The sequence below is a fragment of the Apostichopus japonicus genome, chromosome 22 (genome assembly GCF_037975245.1).
Source record: "Apostichopus japonicus isolate 1M-3 chromosome 22, ASM3797524v1, whole genome shotgun sequence".
Taxonomy (NCBI): domain Eukaryota; kingdom Metazoa; phylum Echinodermata; class Holothuroidea; order Aspidochirotida; family Stichopodidae; genus Apostichopus; species Apostichopus japonicus.
The window spans coordinates 22559931-22572571 of record NC_092582.1 but is presented as its reverse complement, the minus strand read 5'-3'; the positions used below and the strand labels follow the sequence as shown (position 1 = coordinate 22572571).

Below are 12641 nucleotides of genomic sequence, written 5' to 3'. Positions count from 1 at the left end.
ATCACTTTTAAGATGAGAGGAATGTGTTTCTGATCCCTATTTATCCATTATGAACATCAAGACTGAAATTGGAGAACCTTGTTTTTTCGTCCAAATTTGATTATTTTGCAACGCTATAGCCTTATCATTTTGATCAATTTCGACCAAAATTCGCGACTTTTTAGAATCTTCCCAAATAGATGCGGAGAACGGAGGGTGCCCTTTGGATTATACATCAGACAATAATAGCTTATAAAATAGGTCCCAACTCATTAAAATAACATATCTAATATGAATATCAAATCTTGATGTTATAATGTCATATATCTATATTGAGGCGAAAAATCGATTCGAAAATCACTTTAAAGATGAGAGGAATGTGTTTCTGATCCCTATTTATCCATTATGAACATCGAGACTGAAATTGGAGAACCTTGCGTTTTCGTCCAAATTTGATCATTTTGCAAGGCTATACCTTATCATTTTGATCAATTTCGACCAAAATTAGCAACTTTTTAGAATCTTCCCAAATAGATGCGGAGAACGGAGGGTGACCTTTGGATTATACATCAGACAATAATAGCTTTTAAAATAGGTCCCAACTCATTAAAATAACATATCTAATATGAATATCAAATCTTGATGTTATAATTTCATATATCTATATTCAGGCGAAAAATCGATTGGAAAATCACTTTTAAGATGAGAGGAATGTGTTTCTGATCCCTATTTATCCATTATGAACCTCGAGACTGAAATTGGAGAACCTTGATTTTTCGTCCAAATTTGATCATTTTGATCAATTTCGACCAAAATTCGCGACTTTTTAGAATCTTCCCAAATAGATGCTGTAAACGGTGGGTGCCCTTTGGATTATACATCAGACAATAATAGCTTATAAAATAGGTCCCAACTCATTAAAATAACATATCTAATATGAATATCAAATCTTGATGTTATAATTTCATATATCTTTATTAAGGCGAAAAATCGATTGGAAAATCACTTTTAAGATGAGAGGAATGTGTTTCTGATCCCTATTCATCCATTATGAACCTCGAGACTGAAATTGGAGAACCTTGTTTTTTCGTCCAAATTTGATCATTTTGCAAGGCTATAGCCTTATCATTTTGATCAATTTCGACCAAAATTCGCGACTTTTTAGAATCTTCCCAAATAGATGCGGAGAACGGAGGGTGACCTTTGGATTATACATCAGACAATAATAGCTTTTAAAATAGGTCCCAACTCATTAAAATAACATATCTAATATGAATATCAAGTCTTGATGTTATAATTTCATATATCTATATGAAAACCAAGATTCGGTTCGAAAATCACTTTTAAGATGAGAGGAATGTGTTTCTGATCCCTATTCATCCGTTATGAACCTCGAGACTGAAATTGGAGAACCTTGATTTTTCGTCCAAATTTGATCATTTTGCAAGGCTATAGCCTTATCATTTTCATCAATTTCGAACAAAATTCACGACTTTTTAGAATCTTCCCAAACAGATGCGGAGAACTGAGGGTGACCTTTGGATTATACATCAGACAATAATAGCTTTTAAAATAGGTCCCAACACATTAAAATAACATATCTAATATGAATATCAAATCTTGATGTTATAATTTCATATATCTATATTGAGGCAAAAAAATCGATTGGAAAATCAGTTTTAAGATGAGAGGAATGTGTTTCTGATCCCTATTCATCCGTTATGAACATCGAGACTGAAATTAGAGAACCTTGTTTTTTCGTCCAAATTTGATCATTTTGCAAGGCTATAGCCATATCATTTTGATCAATTTCGACCAAAATTAGCGACTTTTTAGAATCTTCCCAAACAGATGCGGAGAATGGAGGTTGCCCTTTGGATTATATATCAGACAATAATAGCTTTTAAAATAGGTCCCAACTCATTAAAATAACATATCTAATATGAATATCAAATCTTGATGTTATAATTTCATATATCTATATTGAGGCAAAAAATCGACCTTGATGTGACCTTTGGATTATATATCAGACAATAATAGCTTTTGAAATAGGTCCCAACTCATTAAAATAACATATCTAATATGAATATCAAATCTTGATGTTATAATTTCATATATCTATATTGAGGCCAAGATTCGATTCGAAAATCACTTTTAAGATGAGAGGAATGTGTTTCTGATCCCTATTTATCCATTATGAACCTCGAGACTGAAATTAGAGAACCTTGATTTTTCGTCCAAATTTGATCATTTTGCAAGGCTATAGCCTTATCATTTTGATCAATTTCGACCAAAATTCGCGACTTTTTAGAATCTTCCCAAATAAATGCTGTAAACGGAGGGTGACCTTTGGATTATACATCAGACAATAATAGCTTTTAAAATAGGTCCCAACTCATTAAAATAACATATCTAATATGAATATCAAATCTTGATGTTATAATTTCATATATCTATATTGAGGCAAAAAATCGATTCGAAAATCACTTTTAAGATGAGAGGAATGTGTTTCTGATCCCTATTTATCCATTATGAACATCGAGACTGAAATTAGAGAACCTTGATTTTTCGTCCAAATTTGATCATTTTGCAAGGCCTTATCATTTTGATCAATTTCGACCAAAATTAGCGACTTTTTAGAATCTTCCCAAATAGATGCGGAGAACGGAGGGTGACCTTTGGATTATACATCAGACAATAATAGCTTTTAAAATAGGTCCCAACTCATTAAAATAACATATCTAATATCAGTGGCGTCGCCAAGGGGGGGGGGGAAGGGGGGGGCACGTGCCCCCCTGGAAAACCGAGTGCCCCCCATCTGAGATTTTGGTTGGTAAGAAAAATATATATAGTTTGTTATATTCAACTCCCATCATATGAGTTGGTTTTTCATAAGGACAAAGAAGCACAGTAATTCGTATTTTCTTCAAATGAGCTGCGAAAATATGAAAAAGTTTATCCTTGACCGTCGGCTATCGAAGTCGTAACCCGCGCCATCACAACAGGTGTCGATATTTACATTGAATGTGTCAGTGCTCACGCCATACCAGCGGCTATACACGTCCGCTTCGCGAGCTACATGACTCATCGTTCAAAACAATGAATTTCCCTGTTCTGGCTGTGCTGCAGCCGTGTTTTTATTTCCTAGGAAGTAGGACGACTATTCAGAAAATCACTAGGTGCAGTCCAATCAAATTCCTGAAAAGTAGGCCACCCCTACTCGCCAGAGAACACTATTTCTGGACCTTTCTCATGATTCTGACCTCAGAATATGAAAGAACGCGCTTTATTTTTTCTGGACCGATGAGTAATATCGTTGCTCTGAACCCTAACCTTGAGGGCCTTTGTGTGGGCCTTTGTGTGCATTTGTCATATGGGTGAGAGTGCTTGTCTGCTGTCTGTGTGTGTCTTTTACCTCTCGTGAATTGGATGCCTGTGAAATGCCGAAAATCTGGACCTGCTGTGAGAAGGGAGGGTACTGCAGTATGTTGCCTTGGTCTGAGGTTGACATGTTAGGAGCTGACGAAATGTGAGAATGTGAGGGTCCGCAGGCACCATACTTGCCTATATTTGTGGACTCATATATTAACCCTGTTGTGTAGGGGGTGCAGAGGTCATTTGAGGTCAGATGCTTATAGGAACAAATGGCAAATATTCACACCTGCATACTGAGCCATACTCGATGTGTGATCCAACTTTGGATTGCATGGTGAGATCCCTGATAGGAGCCAACAACGATGCTGGAACCTGTTACATCTTAATAGATAATGGGAGAAAACGAGAAGGACAAGAAAGGAGTCGGGGTTCATGCACACATTAATTCAACAAATGTAGGTTCTATTGATAGGGTTAGGCATAATATCGACAGCATGTGGTTCATATCCTCTGCAAAATTCTGCCCGTTGTTAAAATCATTACCTCAAATATTGCAATTTCCGGAGATATCTTCAGATCGAATTTAGCATCAAATGTGGCACCATTTTGCATCTAGCCCATCCTCCGTATGCCAAAATTTTCCAAAGGGGAGTAGTACACCCCCTCCCCTTAGACCCCTCACCCAGGACAGCGATCCGTATCCACCTAAGTGTCCCCCATCAAATGCTGGTGCCCCCCATGTGCCCCACCCCCAAGACTGAAAAGTCTGGTGACGCCACTGTCTAATATGAATATCAAATCTTGATGTTATGATTTCATATATCTATATTGAGGCGAAAAATCGATTGGAAAATCACTTTTAAGATGAGAGGAATGTGTTTCTGATCCCTATTAATCCATTATGAACCTCGAGACTGAAATTGGAGAACCTTGATTTTTCGTCCAAATTTGATCATTTTGCAAGGCTATAGCCTTATCATTTTGATCAATTTCGACCAAAATTAGCGACTTTTTAGAATCTTCCTAAACAGATGCGGAGAACGGAGGGTGACCTTTGGATTATACATCAGACATAAATTGCTTATAAAATAGGTCCCAACTCATTAAAATAACATATCTAATATGAATATCAAATCTTGATGTTATAATTTCATATATCTGTATTAAGGCGAAAAATCGATTGGAAAATCACTTTTAAGATGAGAGGAATGTGTTTCTGATCCCTATTTATCCATTATGAACATCGAGACTGAAATTGGAGAACCTTGATTTTTCGTCCAAATTTGATCATTTTGCAAGGCTATAGCCTTATCATTTTGATCAATTTCGACCAAAATTAGCAACTTTTTAGAATCTTCCCAAATAGATGCGGAGAACGGAGGTTGACCTTTGGATTATACATCAGACAATAATAGCTTTTAAAATAGGTCCCAACTCATTAAAATAACATATCTAATATGAATATCAAATCTTGAAATGAAATTGGAGAACCGTGATTTTTCGTCCAAATTTGATCATTTTGCAAGCCATTGAGCCATCGTTAAAATGGTATAGAAAGTGTAGTGTAAAAGAGCTGTTAACCTCTTCCTATTGTGTAGGCGTCGTGCTGATTGCAAAAACATGTTAGGTACACGGACAGAGACATGACACACACAGATTGAATGTAACAAACATCGTCGGTAGAAATATGGAAATACGCTGACCTATATAATGTTGAGAATCATGGCGTTAATAACTAATTGTCAATAAATTAATAATGATCTCTCTATCGTACTATATGTCTCGAAAACAGAACTAGTGTTGTTCGACACAGGTGACAAACGCCTACAGTGGAATTACGACCTTCCTTAGTGGTTTCGAGCCTCTGGACACACAATCAGCGTCCATAGCCTAGTGGTTATCTTGTCAGAATATAAAGCGGGAGGCCCGGGTTCGAATCCCGGTTGAGGCTGGAAGTTTTTTCACTGTTCTTGATTTTCAATTCATTCCGATTTCAATTATATATATATATATATATATATATATATATATATATATATACAACGTTCTCGGACATCTAAAATTAAAATTTGGCGAACTGAATATTTTATCCAAATTTGACAATCTTGTCAGCGTATGGTTTTATAATAATTAGAAAAAACGGAATTTAATATAATTTTGTCCAAGATAGCAACCTCAAATTGCTAAACTTTTTAAGAGGATTAATGACACATCAACCATAATAATCTTACAAACGTTATCAACCAGTATTGAGTTTTGTTTCTTGTGTAGCAACTATCTGTATCTTATTTGCAGATCAACGCTATTTTAAGCAGACTTAATTGAGAATTACAGGCTGTGAATTATTCAATATTGTGCTGACGTGCTCTGATTATGACGTAATCGTTAACGACGCACACTTGGCTTGTATCCAACACACACCTACAATCTACGTATACGGCCTACACTGCCTTTCTGATACACATTTTCAGTTATTATTTCTTTCGTTCTTCCTTCCGCCTCGTATGTTTATATACATTTCCCTTAGTTATAAGTTTAAAGTAGTTATCTTACTTCTGGACCCGCTGCCTCATTGCTATAACTGTGTATTAACAAATGTACATCCTTGTAATTTAATGGCAGAAATGAACGAAACGAACCAAAATTGGAAAACCGAAAAAAAAACCCGAAAAAAGATAAAAATCCCCCGACTGAAAGTTCCAACCACCCGACTTTAAGCACCTGATCTTGAATCCTATTCCTTTCTTCTTTAAGGGAGGGGAGATTTTGGGGGTTGGACGTGATGAATTTTAAAGAATATATGGTGACAATCATAAATTTTGGGGAAGGGGCTAATTTTAATTGGGGAGGGGTTAATATTGGGGAGGGGGATTATTTGTATTGCAGGGGTAGGGGTTAATTGCTAATTCGCCCAGAAGTTTAGGTTGTACTCCAAATATACGTGTTATACATTTACTTACCGTAGGCTACCCTACAAGGGGGTGGGGAAAAGTTCTATCAGCTGTGACAACGTACCTGCTACGGCGGACATTGTGTTCAGGGGGGACACAATTTACAACAAAATATATGACCGTCAAATAATGTCCCCCTTCGTGTAACCATAGCATATACTGTCTGGGGAGACAGTCTGTACAAACTGGCCTTGTACAATAGGTCCAGGGAGACCAAACGTACTGGTAAATACAGTATAAACTGTCCGAGTGGGACTAGGACAGTATTGACTGAATATAAGATATTTGCGACAGTTTGTACTGCTACACCGCCAGTGCGGAGGTGTGGGTGAGGGTTGCATTAAGTACAAATTCTGTTTTCTTCAATGTGGAGTTCATGAATGGCTGTGGAATTTAAACCTATTATCCATGAAGGCTGGATATCCAACTGCATGGATTACCCTCTTATTTCTTACTTACCCTTTTGACTAAGATCATGTGTAGTATTTGTTCCCTTTCGAGGGGAATGGTGATGCACACCTGACGATGATCACACAGTCACAGTCCCGATGTAAGGGGACTGGGGTTGAGAGCGGATCAGTCGTTTGGTTTTCGTGCCCAGGTTCTTTCCTGGTCGACTTTTCGGCTCAGTAAGTTGACAATACGTTAGGCTTAAACTGAATTGGGATAATTCGGTTGTACGTGAACTTTTCCTACACCATGTTTTTCCCCCAGCCCCCCCCCCCCCATCTCTTTCTTCACCCAAACTAATATCAAAGTAAATTATATATCCTAGCCAAGCTACAGCTCTTGTGGGGTGGAATTCTAGTCCGTCTTTTCAACGACATCATCCCCCTCCCCCCTTTGATATATAACAATGTTATGTCTCAATTTTTTTTCGACTACATATTTGTAAATTTCGACTTCTTTTACCTCATTATTGCAGTGCGCCTGCGCGCTCCAATATTAGCATTAATGGCCAAGTGATCGATACCTACATGACTTGAAGTTGAAACTTCAAGTTTCATATAGTCTCTGTACATTTGCAGTTTCAGAGGCTAGCTGCGTAGCCAACTTATTCTGAGCCTGTCACGGCGCTCGCAAGCGCCCTCACTTTGTAGGTACCTACATGACTATACTCCCTGGTGTGTTGTCCACCCCCAAAAAATAACAACATGAACAACAGAAAAGTTGTTCCTAATACTGCAAGCACTCCACGCACACTACAATCCTGCTACTATCCTGCAGTTCTAGTTTATCAGTTCCTTTTATGGAAATCTATGATTGACCCGGCCTAAAGTCGCCTATTTATGGACCGACCCTCAAAGCTTCCACAAAGCGATAACACCCCTATCATCATGGATGCTGATACACATATCATGAGCAATGCCAAGGCACTGTATCTTAAATAACTAAGAAGATAAGAAGTCAAGAAAAAGGCAAAAAGTTGCAGTCGGACACAAGTTTTTAAAATTTCTTCATCAAAAACATGTTTCCCCCCCCCCCCTTCATGTCATTGCACTAAGTCTGTACATTATCATTAATGGAAGAACGGCACCAAATAAATAACTACGTAAAGAGTTTGGTAAAGGAAACAATAAACAGATTTCTAAGTAAGTAATCATTTTCACCAAAATAGAGAGAGAGAGAAATAAAACAAGAGAGGAAATATTGTCACATGATTACATTAGTGATGCAACATTGGATAAAAAAGATCGATAAATGAATACTGTTTTATGCATATACCACTTCATGGAGACTATTCAACATAAATCGAACAAATATATAGTTAACTGTCTGATATAGATCCTTACCAGATTGGTTAGTCCTCTACCCCACCCCCACCCAATGCACATAAAATAGTAATAAACCCCTCTCGCCCCTCCCCCCCTCTCTCCCCCAATGGGCTATATCAGGTAGTGCTAAACACTGATGTTAGGTACATGTTAAATAAACTGTAAAACCGTACATTGAAACAAATTAAGTAGGAAACAGAATTGGAGGATTGTTAAAAATTGATGACGACAAGCTGAGTGTGTCTTTTTAGATCTTGTACCTATCAGTCTTACACAAGTCCTTCCAGTCTTGTATAAATCTTTCCAGTTTTGTGGTAACTCTTTTCCGTTTTTTACAATTCTTGTCAGTCTTACACAAGTATTGTCAGTCTTACACAAGTATTCCCAGTCTTACACATGTATTGTCATTCTTACACAAGTATTGTCATTAATACACAAGTATTGTCATTCTTACACAAGTATTGTCAGTCTTACACAAGTATTGTCAGTCTTACACAAGTATTGTCATTCTTACACAAGTATTCCCAGTCTTACACATGTATTGTCAGTCTTACACAAGTATTGTCATTCTTACACAAGTATTCCCAGTCTTACACATGTATTGTCATTCTTACACAAGTATTGTCATTAATACACAAGTATTGTCATTCTTACACAAGTATTGTCAGTCTTACACAAGTATTCCCAGTCTTACACAAGTATTGTCAGTCTTACACAAGTATTCCCAGTCTTACACATGTATTGTCAGTCTTACACAAGTATTACCAGTCTTACAGAAGTATTGTCAGTCTTATACAATTATTCCCAGACTTAAACAAGTATTGTCACTCTTACACAAGTATTCCCAGACTTAAACAAGTGTTCTCAGTCTTGTACAAGTCTGGTCATTCTTTACAATTCTTTCCATTCTTTTATAAGTATTGTAAATCTTTTTAAATGTCTTTCAAGTCTTCTACAAGTCTTCCCAGCCTTGAACAAGTATTCTTAGTCTGACACAAGTCTTCTAAGTGTTGCATACCTCTTGTCAGTCACATACAAGATTTCCTAGTCTTGTTTAATTCTCGTCATTCTTGCAAAGCCTTCCCAATCTTGTTAACGTCTGGTCAGTTTTTGTAAAATTCTTTCCAGTCTTTTAAAAGTCTTGAAAAACTCGTCAGAATCTTCTACAAGTATTGTCAGTCTTGTACAAGTCTTGTTAGTCTGGCACAAGTCTTCTAAGTGTTGCAAAAATCTTGTCAGCCTTGTACAAGGCTTCACAGTCTCTTAATATTCCTTTGAGTCTTAAACAAGTCTTCTACAACTCTTGTCAGTCTTGTAAAAGTCTTTCCAGTCTTGTACAAGTGATGTTAGTCTGACACAAGTCTTCTAAGTGTTGCAAAAATCTTGTACAAGGCTTCTTCAATTCTTGTCAGTCTTGTAAAAGTCTTTCCAATCTTATACAAGACTTGTTAGTCTACCACAAGTCTTCTAAGTGTTGCAAAAATCTTGTCAGCCTTGTACAAGGCTTCACAGTCTCTTAATATTCCTTTGAGTCTTGAACAAGTCTTCTACAATTCTTGTCAGTCTTGTAAAATTCTTCCCAAACCTTGTACAAGATTTTAAAGTCTAACACAAGTCTTCCAAAAATCTTGTACAAGGCTTCACGGTCTCATAATATTCCTTTGAGTCTTGAACAAGTCTTCTACAATTCTTGTCTTGTGAAAGTCTTTCCAATGTTGTACAAGACTTGTTGGTCTAACACGAGTCTTCTAAGTGTTGCAAAAATCTTGTACAAGGCTTAACAGTCTCATAATATTCCTTTGAGTCTTGAACAAGTCTTCTACAATTCTTGTCAGTCTTGTTCAAGACTTGTTGGTCTAATATTAGTCTTCTAAGTGTTGCAAAAATCTTGTACAAGGCTTAACAGTCTCATAATATTCCTTTGAGTCTTGAACAAGTCTTCTACAATTCTTGTCAGTCTTGTTCAAGACTTGTTAGTCTAATATTAGTGTTCTAAGTGTTGCAAAAATCTTGTACAAGACTTAACAGTCTCATAATATTCCTTTGAGTCTTGAACAAGTCTTCTACAATTCTTGTCAGTCTTGTTCAAGACTTGTTAGTCTAATATTAGTCTTCTAAGTGTTGCAAAAATCTTGTACAAGGCTTAACAGTCTCATAATATTCCTTTGAGTCTTGAACAAGTCTTCTACAATTCTTGCCAGTCTTGTAAAATTCTCCCCAAACCTTGTACAAGATTTTAAAGTCTAACACAAGTCTTCCAAAAATCTTGTACAAGGCTTCACGGTCTCATAATATTCCTTTGAGTCTTGAACAAGTCTTCTACAATTCTTGTCAGTCTTGTAAAAGTCTTTCCAATGTTGTACGAGTCTTGTTAGTCTAACACGAGTCTTCTAAGTGTTGCAAAAATCTTGAACAAGGCTTCACGGTCTCATAATATTCCTCTGAGTCTTGTTCAAGTCTTCTACAATTCTTGTCAGTCTTGTGAAAGTCTTTCCAATATGGTACAAGATTTGTTAGTCTAACACGAGTCTTCTAAGTGTTGCAAAAATCTTGTACAAGGCTTCACGGTCTCATAATGTTCATTTGAGTTTTGTACAAGTCTTCTACAATTCTTGTGAAAGTCTTTCCAATATGGTACAAGACTTGCTAGTCTAACATTAGTCTTCTAAGTGTTGCAAAATTCTTGAACACGGCGTCACAGTCTCTTAATATTCCTTTGAGTCTTGAACAAGTCTTCTACAAATCTTGTCAGTCTTGTAAAAGTCTTCCCAGCCTTATTCAAGTCTTGTTAAAATTTTCCCAGTCCTTGTTGTGTTTGAGGCAGCAGATAATCATATACATTTCAATGACATAAATTTAACGACAACGGTTGGGTTCATTGTCCCATTTTAACATACCAAGTACAAAATTAATTTTAATGAAAATCTTTACCGACAGTGATTCGTGATAAGAAAGCTGGAAAATATTACATATGATTCTTTTTTTTGTGGTTCCATCTGCGCACCTGTTGCACTCTCCCTCTAAAACATCATAGGTAATACTTTCACAAAATTGAGGTATCTTTATTGTTTACATTTGTAACGTATACCATCTCATAATATATTTCACAAATAGTTATATCCTTGTAAAACAATACAAAGAAATAAGATTGGTTTGCAAAAATTTATTTCATAAAACAAACATGAGATATGAAACAAAGAAAAAATTGGTCAAAGTTTTATAAATCTACTCCATCATCCCCATTGTTCTTTCTTTTGGTTTTCTGTTTTTTTTGTACAATGGTTTCACCAAAAACATCCCAGAAAACAATAAATATAAAAATTGCACATGTTTCTTTTAAATATCACCAACTTATTAATCCCAATGATATCATAAAATGACTTTGCCCCTGTTAATTCTTTAGGAAAAGGAAAATAAAAAACTGGGCCATTTATAGGCAAACATTTACATTTCTATTGACACCACCCTAACGATATTGCACAGATCAACCGAAATAGGGGACCTGGTTCAAACTTTTAAACACATCTTGCTAAATCTTATATCCCACCTCCTTAAATCCTGTCTGAGCTTGGAGCAGTTACGTCTTACTTTAAACAGTTCACTGCATTTCACTATGTATTAGAGTATTTGCACCCCTTATGCACCCCTCAAAAAGACACTATTTGTTTCTCACTCCACTATATTTTGAATTTCTTAAATATCCTTGAAATGCTATCAAGTATTCGCTTCTCGCAGAATAAATTTTAGTCGTTTCATAACTATCATAATTACCCAGCTGGATGCATCGTAAAAGCAATTTCTGGCAACAGCATTTCACTGGAAACTATAGGAACGTAATTTAAAGGTGGAAGGTAGTTTAGACCTGCGAATTTAGCCGGTAATCAAACTTTCTAAGATAAGTCACTGGACACAAAATGTCAACAAACTTGATCAACAACTCTCGACCTCAGGCCCCTTTACATTTTGCTTTAATTGATTTGATTGATTGATAGATCAGGATAGTTTTCTTGTAGCCACTAGATTATTGAGCAACCTTACTGTAAATTTGTACATAAAAAAACCTACATTAACTTGACTCTGTCTAATGTAATATATTATTACCTAAACATGATATAGGATAGATCGATTAATTTATTGGGTCAAATTGATTGGTTTATTGATAATTGATCACAGTCACTGACAGTTTGTTTAACTTGCTACTCTCTGTTGTATACTATGTAATAACTAAACATGATATTGGATTGATTTATTGATTAACTTGGTTGTTTTAATAATATGCAGCAGCTTTGAACATCACATCATAACCACCTTCTGTTAACACATCTTACCAGATTTGACACAAGACTACTACTGGGAAAGACCGGCTTATGTCTATATAACCAAGCATTCGGAAGACTTATAAAAACTGCTGTATGATCATGCTAACTAGGGCAACCAAAATCTGCAATGGGAAAGATATCAACCTTGAAAATAATTATCCTCACATAATATTACAGAACACTAGTAAAATCTTACTGAAAATCGTGAACGTCGTATCGAGAATAAATTTGGCCAATGAGAC

The 12641-nt window shown here is 36.1% G+C and overlaps 1 long non-coding RNA gene across 1 annotated transcript; it reads left to right on the top strand.

The window, feature by feature from the left end:
• The first annotated feature begins 8140 nt into the window (after window positions 1-8140).
• LOC139963796 (uncharacterized) lies at window positions 8141-11979 on the top strand. The gene is made up of 2 exons (XR_011791762.1): window positions 8141-9472; window positions 9718-11979. It is a non-coding gene; the product is annotated as an uncharacterized lncRNA (long non-coding RNA).
• Window positions 11980-12641: the final 662 nt, after the last annotated feature.